Here is a 19,001-nt window from a genome sequence, read left to right on the forward strand (position 1 = left end):
CTACCGATAGCCCAAAGCATTATTTCTAAACAGAAAATAAATGCACCAAATCGATAAAATATCAACATTTCAACTAAGTGAATGATAAATGATCCAACTACACCCTTTAATCCCATACGATCCCAATTTCAACATTCTCAATTCAACTTCTCATTTCTCAAAATTAATTTCACAAATTAATTCATCAATGTAATTAGGGCATTTCCCATAATTAACAAAACAACCTTAAGGTTCCATTTCTATTAATAACCCAACATTTATCTCATTTCTCCATGCTAAACATGCGTATAGGCTTATATAAATAAACCCCATCTTTTGTAAAATTACACAAAGACCCAAACTTTCTCAAAATTACCCAACAATCCCCAACATATCAAAATGCTAAAATTTAAATACAAAGCTCATAAGGAGGAGTAGGATATCCCTACCTCGAAGTTAGAACTCAAATGGAGAAGGAGACCGAACTCAAAGTGCTCCAAATTCCAAACTTTTCGGATCAAAACGAAGCTCTCGACGATCAACACACCTTTTGCAAAGACAACAAGGTAGTGGGACACTCTAGCTAGATCAGACCCTAGAGAGAAGGGAGATTCTAGAGAGAGGAGCTTTCAAAATCGATTTTGGAAAAGTAAGAGAGAGAGAGAGAAAGTGTAAAAAGTGATTCAAAAATACCCAACTGTCTAATGATATACGACACTCCCGCTCGAGCGTAGAATAGAACGCTCGAGCATCAAGCACAAAAATCTGGACACGCTCGAGCGCAACAAGGCCCGCTCGAGCTCCAAGACACAAGAATAAAATACATTCGCTCGAGCGCGAAAACCAGTCCGCTCGAGCGTAGATTTCTCCCTCCCAGAACTTTCACAGACAAAGCACTACCCGCTCGAGCGCCAACATACCCGCTCGAACGCGACCCGCTCGAGCGTAGGAAACCCGCTCGAGTGTGAAAAACACACCTGCAGAAGTTTTGCAGGGACACGAGATACTGGGAGTGTGTAAATCCCGCTCGAGTGCAAGAAGGCCCGCTCGAGCAGAAAACCAAAAACCAAACTCCGCTCGAGCACAGAATAATCCGCTTGAGCGTAACACCAAAAACCTGGGCAACTACACTTGAGACCAAAACTCAACCTACCTGTTCAGAACATGCCCACCACATCCTATAACTCAAATACAAGGTATGAAAGGATGTAAACAAGATATAAACAACTGCTAACATCTATGGAACCAAGTCCGGATCACTGTACAACAAGGGGTAAAACCCGGAATCGCTATACTCTAGCTCACCTTACTTGGAAAAACCATTTTCAGGTACTGATGACAGTTTTCCTCCAAGAGCGTAGCTTGAGAGGACTTAGGAGCTGGAGGCTCTACTTTGTTATTTTTTGTTTAAATATGTATTCAAGCCAAGAGCTTTATATATATAGAGCTTATGACTCTCATTTGTTGTGACCAAGTTATGTCTTGGAAAGATGTAAGCCTGTAGGGTATTTATTTTGTTGTTATTAACGAATGTTATACATTGTAGATTCAAAATGACTATCTATGAATGTATAATGCATATAACACCTGTTATAATATAAATTCTGATGAATGAATTAGATCATTTCTGTTATGTTCATAGAACTTATGGAATAGATTATTTGTATTGTATTTTGAAGGTGTTACAACTCGAATTAAAGTTATTTAAATTTCTTATTTTATATTTTTTAAATTTAAATTTCTTATTTTATAATTTAGATGGATAATTTAAATTTTTTATTATATATATATTTTTTAATTTATTAACAACATAAAAGTATAATTATGATAATTGATATTTCCTAAAAAATGTATTGTACTATCACAGAGTAATTTTGAAAAATTATTTTTTTTTAAATGTAATAATTGTATTACTAAAAAAATTTAAATTCTCCAAAATAGACTATTATTTTGGGATGGAATCAAATTTAAAAGGAAAAAAGCTTATTGAAAATTTAGTGCCTATTTGGGATAGTCTATAAAAAATAAAAAGCCAAAAAATTATTAAAAAAGTCAAAAAGTTATCACTATTCACCAAAAAAGTACCCAAAAAAAAAATATAAGCCAAAATTGTATCCTCTAGTGATGGTACAAGCTCACGTGTGGGGGCCCGTGGGATACTTTTCATATATCTTATAAAAAAATTTAGATATATATATATTCATCGAACTGAAGTGTACTGTTGGGCTCGTGGGGGCCACCACGGGTCCTGTTTTGATAATCCGAACCGTTTAATGTGTAGAATTCGTCAAGTAATATATGTTTGTAAAAAATTACGTTGATCGGATATCAATAGCTATGTGATCAAATCAGATTTTGGCCAACCATTTATTTTTCATTGTCCATTTTTTTATAAAACTGATTTGATCACATAGCTATCGATATCCGATCAACGTGGTTTTTTATAGCCATATAGTACTTGACGAGTTCAACACATTGATCGGTTCGAATTATCGAAACAGGACCCATGAGTTCTCTCCAGTTCGATGAATATAAATAGGGAAGCCTCATCCTATATATATATCTTCTGAAGGCACCATCTCATTTCAAAGCAATCTATACTTGTTCCTTAGAGCATCAATGTCTGTATGCATAGGGCATAGGGGTTGTAATACCCCTGTCCCGTATTATGTTAATTGGTCCTTATTTTGAATATGAGTATGTGTTTGATATGATTTTGTGTGCCATTATGTGGTATTGAATTTCTATCTGTTCACTGTAGGAATATCTTTTTGATTTTTCCGCTTCGAAAATTAAATTGAAAGCCTTATCGGCCACAGAACTCGAAATTGATTACGCCATTGTGATTAGCATAATTTTTAGAGCCTACAGTGAAATTTAATTGAAAATTGATTTGGATCAAATTAAGTTGATTAAATTGGTGAATTATTGCCCAACTATTTAATATTATTAAATAAGCATTAGTAGGACCTTTTATATGGCCATAGACACTCTCTTTGCTCCTTTTTGAACTCAAAAATCTGAGATAGGCATGGAGAGGGTGTGAAGGCCGGCTAGAGAGAGAGAGAGAGAGAGAGAGAGAGAGAGAGAAGAATTGTGCAAGTTTTGCTCTTGAACTTTGAAAGTCTTGAAGATAACTCAAGAATTTGCCATAGATTGTGAAGATTAAAGCTCCTTGGTGAGTAATTCATGTGTTTTTAGTTATCATCTTATGAATTCAAGTTTGAATGAGGGTCAAGAACATGAATTAGTTTGATTTTGTTGTATTAAAGACCCATGTGTGCATGTATGTATGTAATTGCTTGAATTTGCATGTTTGAGTTTAAAATACATGATCCGTGTAGGATTTTGGTTAAAGCTCATGTATAATCACCATTGGTGTCATCTAAGTTGAAAATGGGGGCAATACATCACATGCATGTACAATTTATGAAGATAAGAGCTTTGGATGCATGAATTTGTATATTGGAATTGAGTTTGGTGTCAATTTGGGGCATGCATGTGTTTGATTCATGAAATTGAGCTCCATGATGATGTGTTTTAGTGTTTATACCATGTTAGTACAAGAATATGTGAGGTTGGAGCCATAAAATGCGAGAAATGTTGGTTTGAATGTTATGATGGAGCTCAAGAACACATTTTGAATTTTCCAGAATTTTGAGGTCCGCTCGAGCGGGAGAACCTCCGCTTGAGCGTAAATTACGTGCTCCAAGTACTTTTTGCAGACTTGGTGTCCGCTCGAGCGGGGTATTTCACGCTCTAGCGGGGAGCTTTGTAGACAGGCTTTCCGCTCGAGCGCCCTATTTCACGCTTGAGCCTATTTTTCATGCAACCAGTACTTTTGCAGGCCTTAAGGGTCCGCTCGAGCGAGGGAGTCCACGCTCGAGCGTGGACCTTGTTTCCTGAAATTTTGTTTTTGCATTCTGTGTTTCGTTTCCGTTCTCTTTCACTTGCAAGCACTTTTAGGCATGTGTTAAACATTGTAAATGAGTTAAAGAGATAAGAATAAAGCCTAAAGAGGAAAATGTGAATTTAGAACGGATTGAATTGTTAGTGACCCTTTTGTGTTCATGGAATGTGTAGGGTTGAGCTCCAAGGCAAATCCACAAGTCGATCATTGTGAGTAATATCGATATTCTGAAGTTTGTCAATTGTCCAATTGCTTATTTCTCTACCAGTTTGCTAGTTTGAATTATGGACAACCGATTGACATAAATGAATGGGCCAAAGGCCGTTTTGACATGAATGAATGGGCCGAAGGCCGTTTTGACATGAATGAATGGCCCGAAGGGCGTTCTGACATGAATGGATGGGCCAAAGGCCGTTCTGACAAGAATGGATGGGCCAAAGGCTGTTTTGACATGAATGGATGGGCCAGAGGCCGTTTTGACATGAATAGATGGGCCAGAGGCCGTTTTGACATGAATGAACAGGCCGAAGGCCGTTTTGACATGAATGGATGGGCCAAAGGCCGTTTTGACATGAATAGATGGGCCGGAGGCCGTTTTGACATGAAATGATGGGCCAAAGGCCGTTTCGACATGAATGAGTGGGCCAGAGGCCGTTTTGACAGGAATAAAAGATAAATGGGCCAAAGGCCAGTATGTTTGAAACCACAGTCACTTGACTTAAATTGTGTACATAAATGCTAAATAAAAATGTGAATTGGGCCTAAGGCCGTTCGGAGTATGTTGTTCTACATATCGTTTGTATCTTCTTATTTGATATTATTCACTGGGCTATCGCTCACGCTCATTCATGTGTTTGTAGGTGAGCCCAGAGAAGTCCAAACCTAGCCCCAGTGAAGTCTATGTGGAACAACAAAGGTTTTGGAAAGTCAGCCCTTGAATCTCACGCACGAGACCCGCCTTTGCCTTTTCGTTATTTTGTTCTATGTTGTCATGTCGGCGAAGTTACTGAATATGTCTGTATTTGTTTTCATGGGTTGACTTAGTTTTGGATGATCCTGTTTGTACAGAACTTATGCTACTGTATTTTTGGTTGTGAGTTATTAATGTATATATGCTTGGTTGTTTGGTGTGCACTTAAGCACAGCTTTATGGACAAAGTTTTAAATTTGCTTCCATTTGGCCCCCATTAACTCTGTTAAAATACGTTTGGTTCGGTTTGAGGCAATAAGAAGTCTCATGATTACTGGCCGGTTGTGTCCTTAACCCACGAGGGCAGGTTCGGGTCATGACAGGGGTACTACGGTAATTTTGCTATTTTATACAATATTTTAATACACATTTTTTCACAAAAAGTCAAAAAGTTATCTCAAACAATCATCTGTCTTTCTCTACTTTTTTATCCAAAAAGTCAAAAAGTGCACTGATATAGTTCATCCCAAACAATTAGTGAAAGATTTGGTTCATCCTTAATTACAAAAAAATTGGCTGTGTTTGGAGAAGCTCTCTAAACACATTTCTATCCATTGATTTCAGTGTGGTATTTGTTTTGAGTTTTCAAATTATAATTCCACACCTACTTTTGAAAACTCCTTTCTAGGCGGGAAAATTTGGCTAACCTGGACGTTTGGCCGATTGATCGGAACAGTGTTCGATTTTTTTTTATTATTTTTTTTGCACCTGTTATTTTTATATTTTAAATAAAAAATATTTCTAGAATTTTTTTTTTTATAAAATTTTTTTGAGCTTTGAATACGATTTTGGGTTATGTGTTTGATTATGAGTTGTAAGTTTTTGAATCACATATCATATGTCACATCATTAATTTCAAACTCAATTCAAAACTCTTTTAAAAACTCATAACCAAACAAAATTTTCACACTCAAATTATAATTCCAAAACTCACAAACTCAAAATATAACTCTATTCTCAAATCATATGTAGAAAATTCTACCGAACTCTACCTTTGTTTCTTCATTGATATGATATAAGTTTGATAAAATGATTAAATTTCATTTTCACGAAAATTTTTATTAAATTTCAATTCAATGAAAGATTTGATGAAAAATTGGAAATACTTACAGGTAGGTGGGGGTGTGTGTATATATGTGAAGAAGGAAATCATTCTATCACCCGGAGGTGAATTAGAGGTTGCCTGGAAAGTTGGATATTAGCACATATTTTTATTTTTTTAATCTTTTTTCAGTTACATTATCTTTTTATTTATTTTACATATTTTTTCGTAAAAAATTAAAAAATACATTATCCCAAACAATCTTTTATTTTAAGTCCTTAACCAATGAAATATTATTTAGTTAGGTAAACTACCAATAGGTCATAATAATAGGACTTAATTCCCTTCAAGTCTTATTGAAAATAAGTTGTGGTAAAATTATCACTAAAAATAATTTTTTGGTGACAATTTTTTACATATGTCTCTAAAAATTAACAATTAGTGACTTTTTTGTCATGATTTTTATAAATTGTCGCCAAAACTTACAATTAGTGACGTTTTTCTGTGATGAATTTTTTAAATTGTCGCTAAAAGTTGTGAATTAGTAATACTTTTTTGTGACGATTTTTTTAAACTGTCGCTAAAACTTATTATTAGTTAATTTTTTTGTGACAAAATTTTCATATTGTCATTGAAAATTAATAATTAGCGATTTTTTTATTAGTACTTATTGAAAGATGCCATTAATTATTATAAGATTTATTAAACAATAAATTCACTTATTAGTACCTACACAAGTTCCCTTATTAGTTTGACACGTGAAAATAAAAAGGAGGAAACGGTGTCACGTGCTTGTGCTGGTGGTATGATGTCCATCTACTCAGGTGCTGTGGGTGAGTTATTAGCTTGGTTCTATTCCAATTAACGTTTTAAATCAAAACATGAAATCGAGCGGGAAATCTTGAATTTCAGTCCCTGCAATAGATTCTCTTTTTGGTTAAATTACATTAACCTCCCTTGAGGTTTAATGAATTTAAAAAAATCTATTATGAACTTTTTAAAATGGTATAAACCTCCCTTAAAGTTTAATTTCAATTATATTGATCTCCCTTGACATTTAATAAAATTATAAAAATCTCTTTTGAGATTTAGTTTTCAATGATACTGACATCTTTTATAATTTAATGAAATTACATAAAAATCTCATAAGATCTTTGAAATGACAAAAACCTCTCAGAGATTAGTTTTCAATTACACTAACATTTCCTATAGTTTAATAAAATTGCAAAAATACCCATGAAGTTTTTGAAAGGGCAAAAACTTCACTTGAAGTTTAATTTTTTATTACGTATTTTCTATTCTGTTACTTTGTCATAAAAAAAATAACATAAAATGTTTGACATCATCAAATAATTTAATTACATTTAATTTTAGCCTTTAAAATTTTGTCCAATTACAAAGAAATAGAAAAAATACAATTCACTCTGCTTGGTTTTAGTTTCCAGAATTCATTTTTCAGAAAATTCTACTTTTTTGTTTTTCGTATTTTTTTTTTATTTTCACTAATTTTTTTAATATTTTAAGAAATTTTTTAATTTTTAGGCACACCTAACATAAATACATTTAAAAAGTATAATTTTTGTATATAAAAAAAACTAAATACCAAAAATAAAAATAAAAAAAATGAAAATTTAGTATATTTTTCATATTTTTGTGTATTTATTAATTTTTTAAAACATTTTTTCACAAATGTTTTACTTTTTAGATATATCTAAATAAGGTGCATCTAAAAAAAAATTTTAAAAAAAAATTGCTTAAAATTTTAGAAATATTCACTAAAAATAAAAAACATGAAAAACAAATAACTCAATTTCTAGAAAATTGAATTTAGAAAATTGAAACCAAACACACTAATTCTTATTTAGGCACTCGGTCTATAAGTCCAAATCTTAATTTTATTTGGCCAAAGATTCAGGCGTTTAAATATTTTGTCCAAAAGAACAAGCTTAGATAAGATGACCAAAATACCTTTTTGTATATATTTGTTATTTTCTAAACGAACCCTATACAATCGTACGTCTCTCTATTTTCTCTTTCTCACCTCTCCTCTTCAGCTACCGATACAACCATTCTCACCACCGACCCTCCTCTCTTTCTCTCTGATGTCGCCGTCATGGTGCTCCAATCACTATGATCTCGTTGTCATAGTGGTCAGATCTCAAATCTCCTATCTTTTCTCTTTTCTTTCTTCTCTCTTCTTTATCTCCCTCCTCTCTAGGTTTTTCTTATTTTTTGATTGGCTGTTGCATATCTTTCTCTCTCTAAGGTTTCATTTTCTCTCTCTACTCTTCTCTCTATTTCTCTCTATTTTTGCGACTGTTGTGGCCACCGTAAGCGGCGGTGGGCGTCGGACATCATCCCCGGCAACACATTGAGCGCTACATCGACGCTTGGAACAAACTCCGGATCATCATCGGCTTTCACATTTCTCTTATCCTCCCTTGGAAAGCCTCCGTTCATCAACAACACCCATCATCATCGCCATGGTCGTCGGTCGATACTTCGATGACTTAGATCTGCAACTCGACCGAGTCAACCTCACTCAGATCTAGTCTTGCACTTCGTCAAAAGCCAATTTCTCAAATTTCAGGTACTGATTTTATATTTTTCTCTTCAATTCTTTGATGAAGAGCCTTTTTAGGGTTTTACCAAAATTTTCCCTTTTTTATTTTTGGAGTGTTTAATTATTGTGTTAATTGATGGTGACAGTGATAGGAATCGACGATCGAAGCGGCGCTCTTCTCTCAAATGGTGGTGGTAAATGACGTGACAATGAAATTCGAGATCTGGGACATCACAGGCCAAGATAGGTACCATAGCTTGACCCCAATGTACTACAGAGGTGTTGATATTGCTATCATCGTATATGATAAGAGAATTTTTTTCCTATAATAAAATCTTGAACTGTGAGACTCTTAACTTTTGTAAACCCTATTAAGTCTCTAAATTTTGAGTCATTATAATAAAGCCCTTAGTTCTTCATTTATTTACAAATTTAACCCTAGAATCGAAGATGCATCGTGAATAAACCCATACAAAACCAAATCGACCCCGATAACTTAGTAATCATTTTTACACGGTAATATTAATTATTTAACTATGAGACCCCTGACCTTTGTAATTTTATTTAGACCTTTATTTTTGAACTATTTCAATATAGACCCTCGATCCCTTATTTATTTTTAGCTGTAGAGCCGAAAACGCGCTAACTGAAAACTCGCAAACCTTGATTGAACCCAGGAACTCATGGATCATTTCCAAAGCCATAATAATAATAATTAAACTAATTCCCTAACTATATTTGCCAATCAAAAAAACCCTAGGCTTTCGGCTCTCATTACGACTCGCTGTTTAATTCGAAATAAAGAAACTTTAACCGAATTGAAGTTCCAAATCCTAATTAAATTAAATACTACACTTAAATATATGTTCCAATACATGAATTAAAACCAAAGCCCTCACATTTTTATTAAATCTCTAATTGACCCCAAACTAATACTAATATATATATATATACACTTGTACCTTTAAACCTATATTTATATACTATATTTTGCAATTTCCAACAATTGTACGCAAGAAAAAAATAAATTAATTCCCTCAAATCAACCCACATGGCCAACCACCCTAAGGAATAGAAAATTATACAACTTTTTCAAACCATATCCATGAAATCAAGGAAAAGTGTTGACAAGTACCCCCAAAACATGGAACTAAGCCTCCACCCTATGTTCAATCCTAACCAAAGCCTAACTAGATCATGATTAATTGTATAATTAAGGCCTCTAATCATTCACTATTCCATTAGGTTCCAAGTAAATCTAAAACATCCAATCCATTTCCAACCAATGGGCACTTTAGACGTTTTGCACCAATTTTATTATAAAAACCACCTCTCCCTTAGCATTTTGCATACAAGAACACACACACAAACACTTCATTCAACAATGGACCAAGGTTTCTACCACACACATAAGACCAAATAAGGAACGCTCATGGAATTTCGCACACTTGGCAAGTATAACTGTTCTCTTCCCATGGTAATGCTGACCAAGGCACGCATCCCTTAACCACTCTTTTTAATTTCAAAATATGGCTCACCAGCCATCACCTTTCCAAACCAAATCACATGCATATATGCATTAATATGAAAGTTTTCCGATTCTACAATAACTTAACACATGAATAAAACTTTAGAGTCACTACATGCTCCAATCCATGAAAATAAACAAGCAAAGGCGCGCACACACACACACACACACACACATATATATGTATAAGTAGTTATGATGTCTCAACATCCTGAAAACACACTGGTTATATAACTGAACCTAATGATTACAACGATAACCCATCGGTTACAAAATAGAATAGTCAAAACAACACCATCCCATTAATACTATCGTCGTCACCGTTCCTCACGGGACCGCTAAAGTTGGTTATTTTCAAACCCAAGATACCCTAAGAGCTCATAGGCCATGGACAGGAACTGCTGATGTGTCCTAACTGGCCATACCTGGAACAAGTGCATAATCTCCCACTAGGGGTCTGAGAATTCGACTCTCTCAAGGCCCTCGAAATATGGCCTGCTTGTTACTCATAACGGTATTATCCTTTCCCAAACGAACAAGGTTGAACCTGACTAGGTTGCAAAACCCCCAAAGAAGCCCTCGGTTGGTTACAGAAACGTTTAAGATGATCCGACTGATTACACACCTAACAAGTAAGTGGTTCCCGAATACGTGACTAGTTCAAAGTTTGAACTGGTGAGGATCCCAATGACTGCTTCCCCATCGAGCACTCGATCACTCTAGATCTTGGCTGACTGGATGATTTCAGCGGTGCAACCACTGGTTGAACTACCAACCCTGCCCTTTTCCTCTATGGGCAAGCTGGAGACTTGTGACCCAACTAACCATATTTGAAACAAGTGAAACCCCTCTGCTTACCCTTCCTTGAACTCGAACTTGGCACTAGAAAGGTAGATCTAGATTGCTCTCTCTGAAACTATTGTGGGTCGAAACCCCTCTGCCTCTTAAAAGGTCTACTAACACCCCGAGTCACTGGGGTTGCCAAGATGGCTTCCTCACTACTCTGACCCATGACTAGTACCGCTGCCTTTACATGTGCCGCAGCTTCAACAAGCACACTATAACTTCTATGCCAAGACCAGGCAATCCTTTCTCGGATGTCTTCACACAGCCAACTCTCAAACTCTGAACAACGAAGTTCCTCAGTCTCCACCAACTCTAGAGCAAATCTTGACAGATTAGCAAACCGTGCTTCAAACTGTACCAAAGGTATAGTACCTTGGCGTAACTCCACAAACTGTTTTCGCAACTCGTCCCAGGTGGAAGGAGGGAAATTATCACTTCCTCGTCTAGGCATCCTAGAGAAGATAACAAAGATATTAGCACACTTACAAATGTGCTGAAGCTATCTTACTCGCATCCTAATACATTGGACAATAGTAAATCACTCCACATAAGCACATAATCACATATACACAAACAAATTTCATTTCCGGATAATGAGCGTCCCGCGGCATTGTGTAGATGTCCCCGAACGTCCCGAGAGGGAAATCCCCCATTTTGTTCATTGGGCTCACTACAGTTCAGGACTCAAAGTCACGGTCCTATATCTAATCTCGCAGAGTGCAATGCAAGACCGATGAAACATCAAAGAGTCCAAATCCGGCAAATCGTTTTTGAAAATAGATTTTTTGAAAGAAGTGCCAAACATGGACTGCTTTGCCAAATACAGAGTTGCCACCTATATATTTTATTTTGAGAAATTTAGGAAACCCTGACTCGTTGCCTAAGGCCATGTGTCCATCATCACCAAAGTTGCCTCGGCTCGGGAACTTGGGTACGATTGGGGAAGGTCACTTCGTGAGCACCCCCGCTCGCCCGATCAAAGATCGGCCTCTACTAACCATGATATCTAGTTTTGAAAACATTATACGTTCTTATTCCGGTTCTTAGTCTAGATTTACTATGTGATGCGCACAGCATACAAGTATAGACTAGATCACCTGAATTGGAACAAAACATCTCATGTTTGTTTGGAAATGTTTGAAGTTTGCTACTCGCAAGTAGGCTAAAATGCGAATTTCAATGAATAATCTCAATTCAAGTAATCCAACCTTCACCCACAGGCATTCAGGCAGGTATATCACATAGGCATATAGCCACATGGTAAGCATGCTGTCATTTTAACGTTCACACTCATGCGAGATGCTAAAGCATAAAACTTACCGAGTATTCCAAGCCAAAACAGAGAACTCGTTGGCAATCATGCATGATCCAAGTCCATGTTAAGTGCCTAATGTATCGCATACATAATGCAGTCTAGAATAGGCTCGGCTAATCCTAGGGCGGCATGTGAAATGCAATAGATAACACGTATTCAAGTTAGATTTGAAATACTATGCAGTTAGTATGATGCGCCGAGCCCGGTGCATGCAATACAGATGAATGATGCAAACATGCAAGCATAAGGTATGCTAATTGAAATATATCCTAAATCTAACCATTGTAAGCTGGTAAATAAAAGGGAGAAAGATGTGGGGTTAGAAGACATATATCACATACACGCACACTTATTACAATTGTGCCCTCGCTCGGAGGATCCGAATAAATAATACAAGCCGCCTAATTAACTAGCTAACAAGCTACTTAATTTTTACAGAACCAAATTGAATAACTAGCTATAACTAATTATTACACAACTTAATTAATTAACGAATCAATTAACTAATTAATGAATGACAACAAGCAAGTAGGGAAAGCAGTAAACGGTGCTATTCCAGCTCTGTTTGAAAAAGGGAGGCATGCATGCTCGCTTCGGTTCTTCGCCTTGAAACGCCTTCTGGTTGCTCTTTAGAGGCTCTGTTTGCAGGGTGTCTTCCAGCGCTTGTTGCTGGACCTTACCAAAACATTGCAGGAAAAGTCACCAGTGACCTGCCGGCTATGGAAGGATCACTACCAGCCAAAGGTGGTCCATTGCCGACCATCAGTGATGGGTTGCCGGCCACTAGTGTACTGTGACACCAAATTGCAACGAAACACAAAATAGAGAAAATGGAGGGTTTCCCAAGGACATGTACGCACCATGGCACTCTAAATCACCTCAAAACATCAAGGGAGAGGCCTAGTTGGATCCATGACCATCAATCACGCATCTCGATGCATGATGGCCAAAGATCCAACTTGTGTAAATCAATATGAAAATGAATGTACAAATAAAGCAAGTAAAGCCTAGAACTCTATCATGAATCATCAAGAGCTTCGGCGACTGAGAATTGAGACACTTTCCATCACTTGAAGTATGAAACGCCCCTCGTTCCTCGTGCTCGGATTAATACTTAATCCAAGCAATGCAACATATAAACATTGCAAACATGCAACATGACCTAAGTGTGCAAACATGCAACTAACCCAAGCATGCAACAAGCATATAAGCATGATGTGAGGTGACGACCTTGTACAACATGACAAAATGCAACATGAACATGTGAGCATGCAAGGTATGCAAAGCTAAACAAGTATGCGACAACATACGAAATGAAACAAGCATGCGACAACATGGTAAGATGGGCTTACACCAAAGATGAACGGCTCTCAACTAGGTCTAAATTAGTAGCCAAAGCGATGAATTAAGCCACACAACACACTCAAGCATGCAAAATGCGAAAGGTTCATCAAAGGGGCTTAAAAGGGCAACTCTCAAAAGTGCCTAAGAAGTGACAAATGTGCAAGTGTAACAACACTATATGCACTGAAATGAGATGATAAACGATGCCAAATCATCTAAATAGCTCAAGGATAGCATGCATGAATCACCGAAACACGTAGCTTGCAAGGCTAATTAAACTACAGCTATACAAAGCATGAAGGTTATGGAAAGGGCAACCCAAAATAGTCCTAGTACATGTTGATATGAGACTAAAACATGCAAGGAAGTAAGCCAAAGCAAGCTAGCATACAATGCTAAAACATAGGACATGCAAGGCTACAAAAGAGGCAATGCACTGCACCTATTAGAACTAATCATGGCATGACTTGGACAACCAAAAACAGAGTTACATCATGGTATATTAGGACCCAAAATGTACTGAAATGATGAGCCAAACACTTAGGCTAAGTGGCATGCGTAAAAGTCCATTCTTGAAGCATAAAGCACAAGCTATACAAAGCATTCAAGGCATGTCAAATGCGAGTGAACAACAACATTTTGTGGACTGAAATAGCATGTGGAATGAGGGCAAGGCATGCAAACATCACATGTATGGCATGATAGAGGCCTCAAAACCCAAGACTAGCCTAAGCATTTACACTATAGCTATACAAAGCATGAGTGATATGGCCATGGCAGCCTAAAACAGTCCTAGAACACTTCAAAATAAGCATAAAATCAAGTTTGAGTAATGCCAAAATATGCTAGGATGATGAGTCAAAACATCATGCACAAATGGCTAGCAAACAAGATTTGTTCTACACCTATATGGAGCATGCAAAGGATGATCAAACCAACTATGGATAAGGTCATAACATGCCAAATGATGACCAAATACATGCTGAAATGTAAACCGAGCAAGCTAAAATGACATGGCAAAGCATGGAGTATATGAAGTTAGTTTAGGGGATTTACACTACAAGTGCATCATGCAAGCATGGAGTGACAAAACCAACCCAAAACAGGTTCATGGCATGGTAAAACATCACCAAAAATGGACTTAAATGGGCTCAACAAAGACTATGCACACATGCTACTTTGATGAGCTATAAATGGAGTTACACCACACATGCTATATGCATGCAAAATATGACCAAACCAGCCATGGACAGGGCCAAGGTAGGTCCTAAAAGTCACAAAAATATGCCTGAACTGAGCCTCAAAAATACATAGAGGGATGGTCCTTTGGAAGGCCAAAAATGCAAGTAAAGAGGAACACAAAGAGAGGGGACTACCCCCTCTGATTTAGGACCTCAAAACCACACCTCTACCACTAAAATCCCACTGGATTTCAGTGATAGGAAGGCCAAACCAAGGCTAGCTCGAAGGCCTCAAGATATGGCTTAAAACAAAGCCAAACAAAGCATGCAAGGGGGCTACACACCCCAAACAGAAAAATTACCTAAACCGAACTTAAAAAGAACTTAAAAACAAGACTTTTTCCAGTTATAAGTAAAGCCTAAATCATTATGCAAAGAGGGCTAAAGCAAGGTGCAAAAAAGTGAAAAAATGGGGGAAATGCTCACCCTTGAAGACCCTCTTCGAAACCAGCAATTTCAGGGGGTGGAAGCTTGCTTTCAGACCTTAATAAGACCTCCTAAGAAGCTTGGTTCAATGGTGGTGGTGTATATGTAGGTGTTGTAGTGTAAAAGTGCAAGGAAATCCAACTTCAAAGCACAAAACTCCAACAATATAGAGAGAGAGGGAGTTTTTGCTCTCCAAAACTCAAAACCCTGATATAGAGGGTGGCCTCTTGCTTATATAGAAGAAAATCAATCCAAAGCTTCTTGAACAAGCTTGGCAAGAGCTTCATCCCTCCATACACGTGTATGGAGGGGAAATTAAAGGATTCCAGCTGGCTCAAAAGATCTGCCGTGAAACCTACTGAGAGAGGGGTGCTGCCGGCCATCAGTGATGGTAGGCAGTGTCTCATTGATGGCCGGCAGGGGTCAATTTTGGCCGGCATTGGCCAATCATGGCCGGCACACTCCCATAGAGGCCAGCAACAAAAATCAGTCCTAGTCCCTGTTTTGAAGAAATCCTAAATCCTTCATCTGGATGCCTTTTTAGGTCATTCTTGAGCCTAAATTGTAGCCCCAGAAGTCTTCTTTCCAAATTTGGAAGCCTCACCTCAAAATTCCATGTGTGCTAAGAGATATCCCTCTTTTAGTGAAGACTGCTCAGTTTTAGTCCAACCGGATTGATGCCCGACTTCCAACAACCATATCTCTCCCATCTGGACTCAGCTCGAGGAGATTCTTGACTAAAAATTGAAGCCTCGGAAGTAAGCTTTCCAACGGTGGTGGCCTCATAGCTGAAATCCAAGTATTCAAATGAATAGGCCTGATTTAGCGAGGGCTGCTCGGCTTTTTCTTAAAGGTTCATGCCCAACTCCTTCCCCAACTGGGTTTCTTCTCTTCTCTCCTCTTTTATTCAACTCCAAACCCCTAAACAAGGTGTTTTGAAAGATTTTTCAAAAGATTTCATCTCTCCTTCATTCATTTCCACTTTGTCCTTGCTCGATTTACTGAAAGGCGCGACTTTTAACAAAATGCAAGCGTCGGGACATCGTAAAAACGTATTTTCAAAAAGGTTTTGAAAGAGAGGGTTTTAAGATCTAAAAACCATTCAAAATAGCTTTGGTCTAAAATGGGGTGTGAGGTTAGGATTTGACTCTCCTCTTGTCGAAGAAATCAAACTTTTTCCCTGCACCCCTTTCACCACCAAGTAAACCATCAGCAGTGCCCAAGTTTTAAGGGCAGTCAAAAATGGGGTGTCTACAGTTGCCCCTCTTGACAAAACTTGGGAGTCGTAAAATGACGTGAGTGAATGTCAAAGCCCAAAGACGACCCATTTTTGACAAGGCCGAAGACTTGGACAAACAAGCAAGATAATAAAGAGATGCGCCCGCAGGCAGGGGCAAGATGCAAATGATATGCACATTGCCAAACATAACTTATGATCATGCAAAGAAAGCTGTAACGAAGCATAACAATGCAACAGTTTGAAGCAAGTAGAAACCAAGCTACATTACAATGCAGAAAGGATGTAAGAGAATTATTCAATTCTCGCTACGTCTCACGCGGAGAACACTAAGAGCGACCGTTGGGGACACCCGAGGTCTCAAACAAGATTCTGACGCGTTGCACGCGAAAGGAAAAAGAGTGGTATAAGCATTAGAACATGTTCCAAATGCTTTTAACCAAAGATGGAGAAACATAGGGACGTATCCCGGTATTTAGGAAAGGTATAAGCATTGGAACGTATTCCAAATACTCTTAACCAAAGAGGGAGAAACGTAGGGACATATCCCGGTGTTTCGTAAAGGTATAAGCGTTGGAACGTATTCGAAATGCTCGTAACCAAAGAAGGAGAAACATTGGAACATATCTTGCTATTTCGGATTGAGTGAGAAACATAGGGATGTATCCCGGTGTTTCAGAATGGTGTGAGCATTGGAACGTATTCCAAACGCTTTTAACCAAAGAGGGAGAAATATAGGGATGTATCCCGATGCTTCAGAAAAAGAGAAACATAGGGATGTATCCCGGTGCTTCGGAAAAGAGAAGAAACATAGGGACGTATCCCGGCGTTTCGGAAAAGAGAAGAAACATAGGGACGTATCCCGACATTTTGGAAAAGAGAAGAAACATAGGGACGTATCTCGGCATTTCAAAAAAGAGAAGAAACATAGGGACGTATCCCGGTGCTTCGGAAAAGGAGAAGAAACATAGGGATGTATCCCAGTGCTTCGGAAAAGGAGAAACATAGGGACGTATCCCGGCATTTCGGAAAAGAGAAGAAACATAGGGACGTATCCCGGTGTTTCGGAAAAGAGAAGAACATAGGGACGTATCCCGATGCTTCGGAAAAGGAGAAACATAGGGACGTATCCTGGTGTTTCGAAAAGATAGAGAAATATAGGGACGTATCCCGGTGTTTCCAAACAAAAGAGAGTGCAAAACAATGCAATTGAAAGGGTGCATAACAAAGCAAGTGGAATGCGCGTAACAACGCAAGTGAAGTGTGCTTAATAATGCAACTAGAACCATGCATAACAATGCAAGTGAAGTGTGTATAACAATGCAACTAGAGTGTGCATAACAATGCGATTGAAACGTGCATAACAATGCAAGTAGAATGCGTGTAACAATGCAAGTGAAGTGTGCATAACAATGCAACTAGAACCATGCATAACAATGCAAGTGAAGTGTGCATAACAATGCAACTAGAGCCATGCATAACAATGCAAGTGAAGTGTGCATAACAATGCAAGTAGAACGTGCGTGACAGTGCATGTTAGAGATGTGCAAAACAATGCAATACGGGTACACAAGACAGTGCGAGTGAGGTGCACAAAAGAAGTGCGATAAGATGCATTTTCTATGCAAGTACGGGGCATTTTCTATGCAATCATGGAAAGCATATTCTATACGAAATAGAAAGCAAGCATATTCTATGCGAAATCGAAAGCAAGCATATTCTATGCATGAATCATAACAATGAGCGGCACACATGCAACAAAAGTGCATATGAAAGTGCACAACCTATGCAATAGAGGGGCATCAAACATGTACTTCAGTGCCTCCGATTTACCTCTTGGAGGACTTGGCAACACGCTTAGCTCAAAAGAGGACACCTTGTTTATATTGGCGAGAGATAACATCTGCTACTGCTTTAATTACCATTCTGACTTGAAGCAGGCTTACACTTGGGGTTGAGATACACTCATACTCTAGAGAAACGGCGAGGCCTGAGAAGGTGCACCTGGAATGCAGTCTCGGAATTGCCAAAGTTGAAACATGCTAAGATGCTCCAAATTTTTCCTCTTTTCTTTTGCTTTGCATTTTGGAACCTATACAGCTTCAGATAGGTCCTGGTTTTACTGTTCACACTTATCGGGGGTGGACCCTGTAGTTTATGAAAGAAACAATCCTGTTTTGCACAAATGTTGAGAATGGCACAGCACTCTGAGCATAAAACGATTCACTTTTTTTTTTTGATTTTGAGAAATGAGAAAAAGTTTTTGACTAGGTATTGAGCCTACGACTGAACACAGTACACAACGACTCGACAAAGAAAAACAAGAGGTAAACAACCTAAACACATCGAGAAACACTCGAAGTGACTCAAAACAAGAATCGAACAGACAAAACAAAACACAAGACTCAAATGTGCACATGGAGCTTGTTTCTTTGGGTATTATTCCCCACCCTTTCTTATTTGTGATTCTTACATCACTCGGCCCTCAAGCTCGGTTTTTCTCTCAAAACCTTTTCCTCGCTTTTCCTTTCAGCGCACATCTCTCTATTCTTTAATCTCTCATTTTTTATCCCTCCCCAGGGTGGTTGATGGATAAACAG

The sequence above is a fragment of the Camellia sinensis genome, chromosome 7 (assembly GCF_055761805.1).
Source record: "Camellia sinensis isolate YWXY chromosome 7, ASM5576180v1, whole genome shotgun sequence".
NCBI classification, from domain to species: domain Eukaryota; kingdom Viridiplantae; phylum Streptophyta; class Magnoliopsida; order Ericales; family Theaceae; genus Camellia; species Camellia sinensis.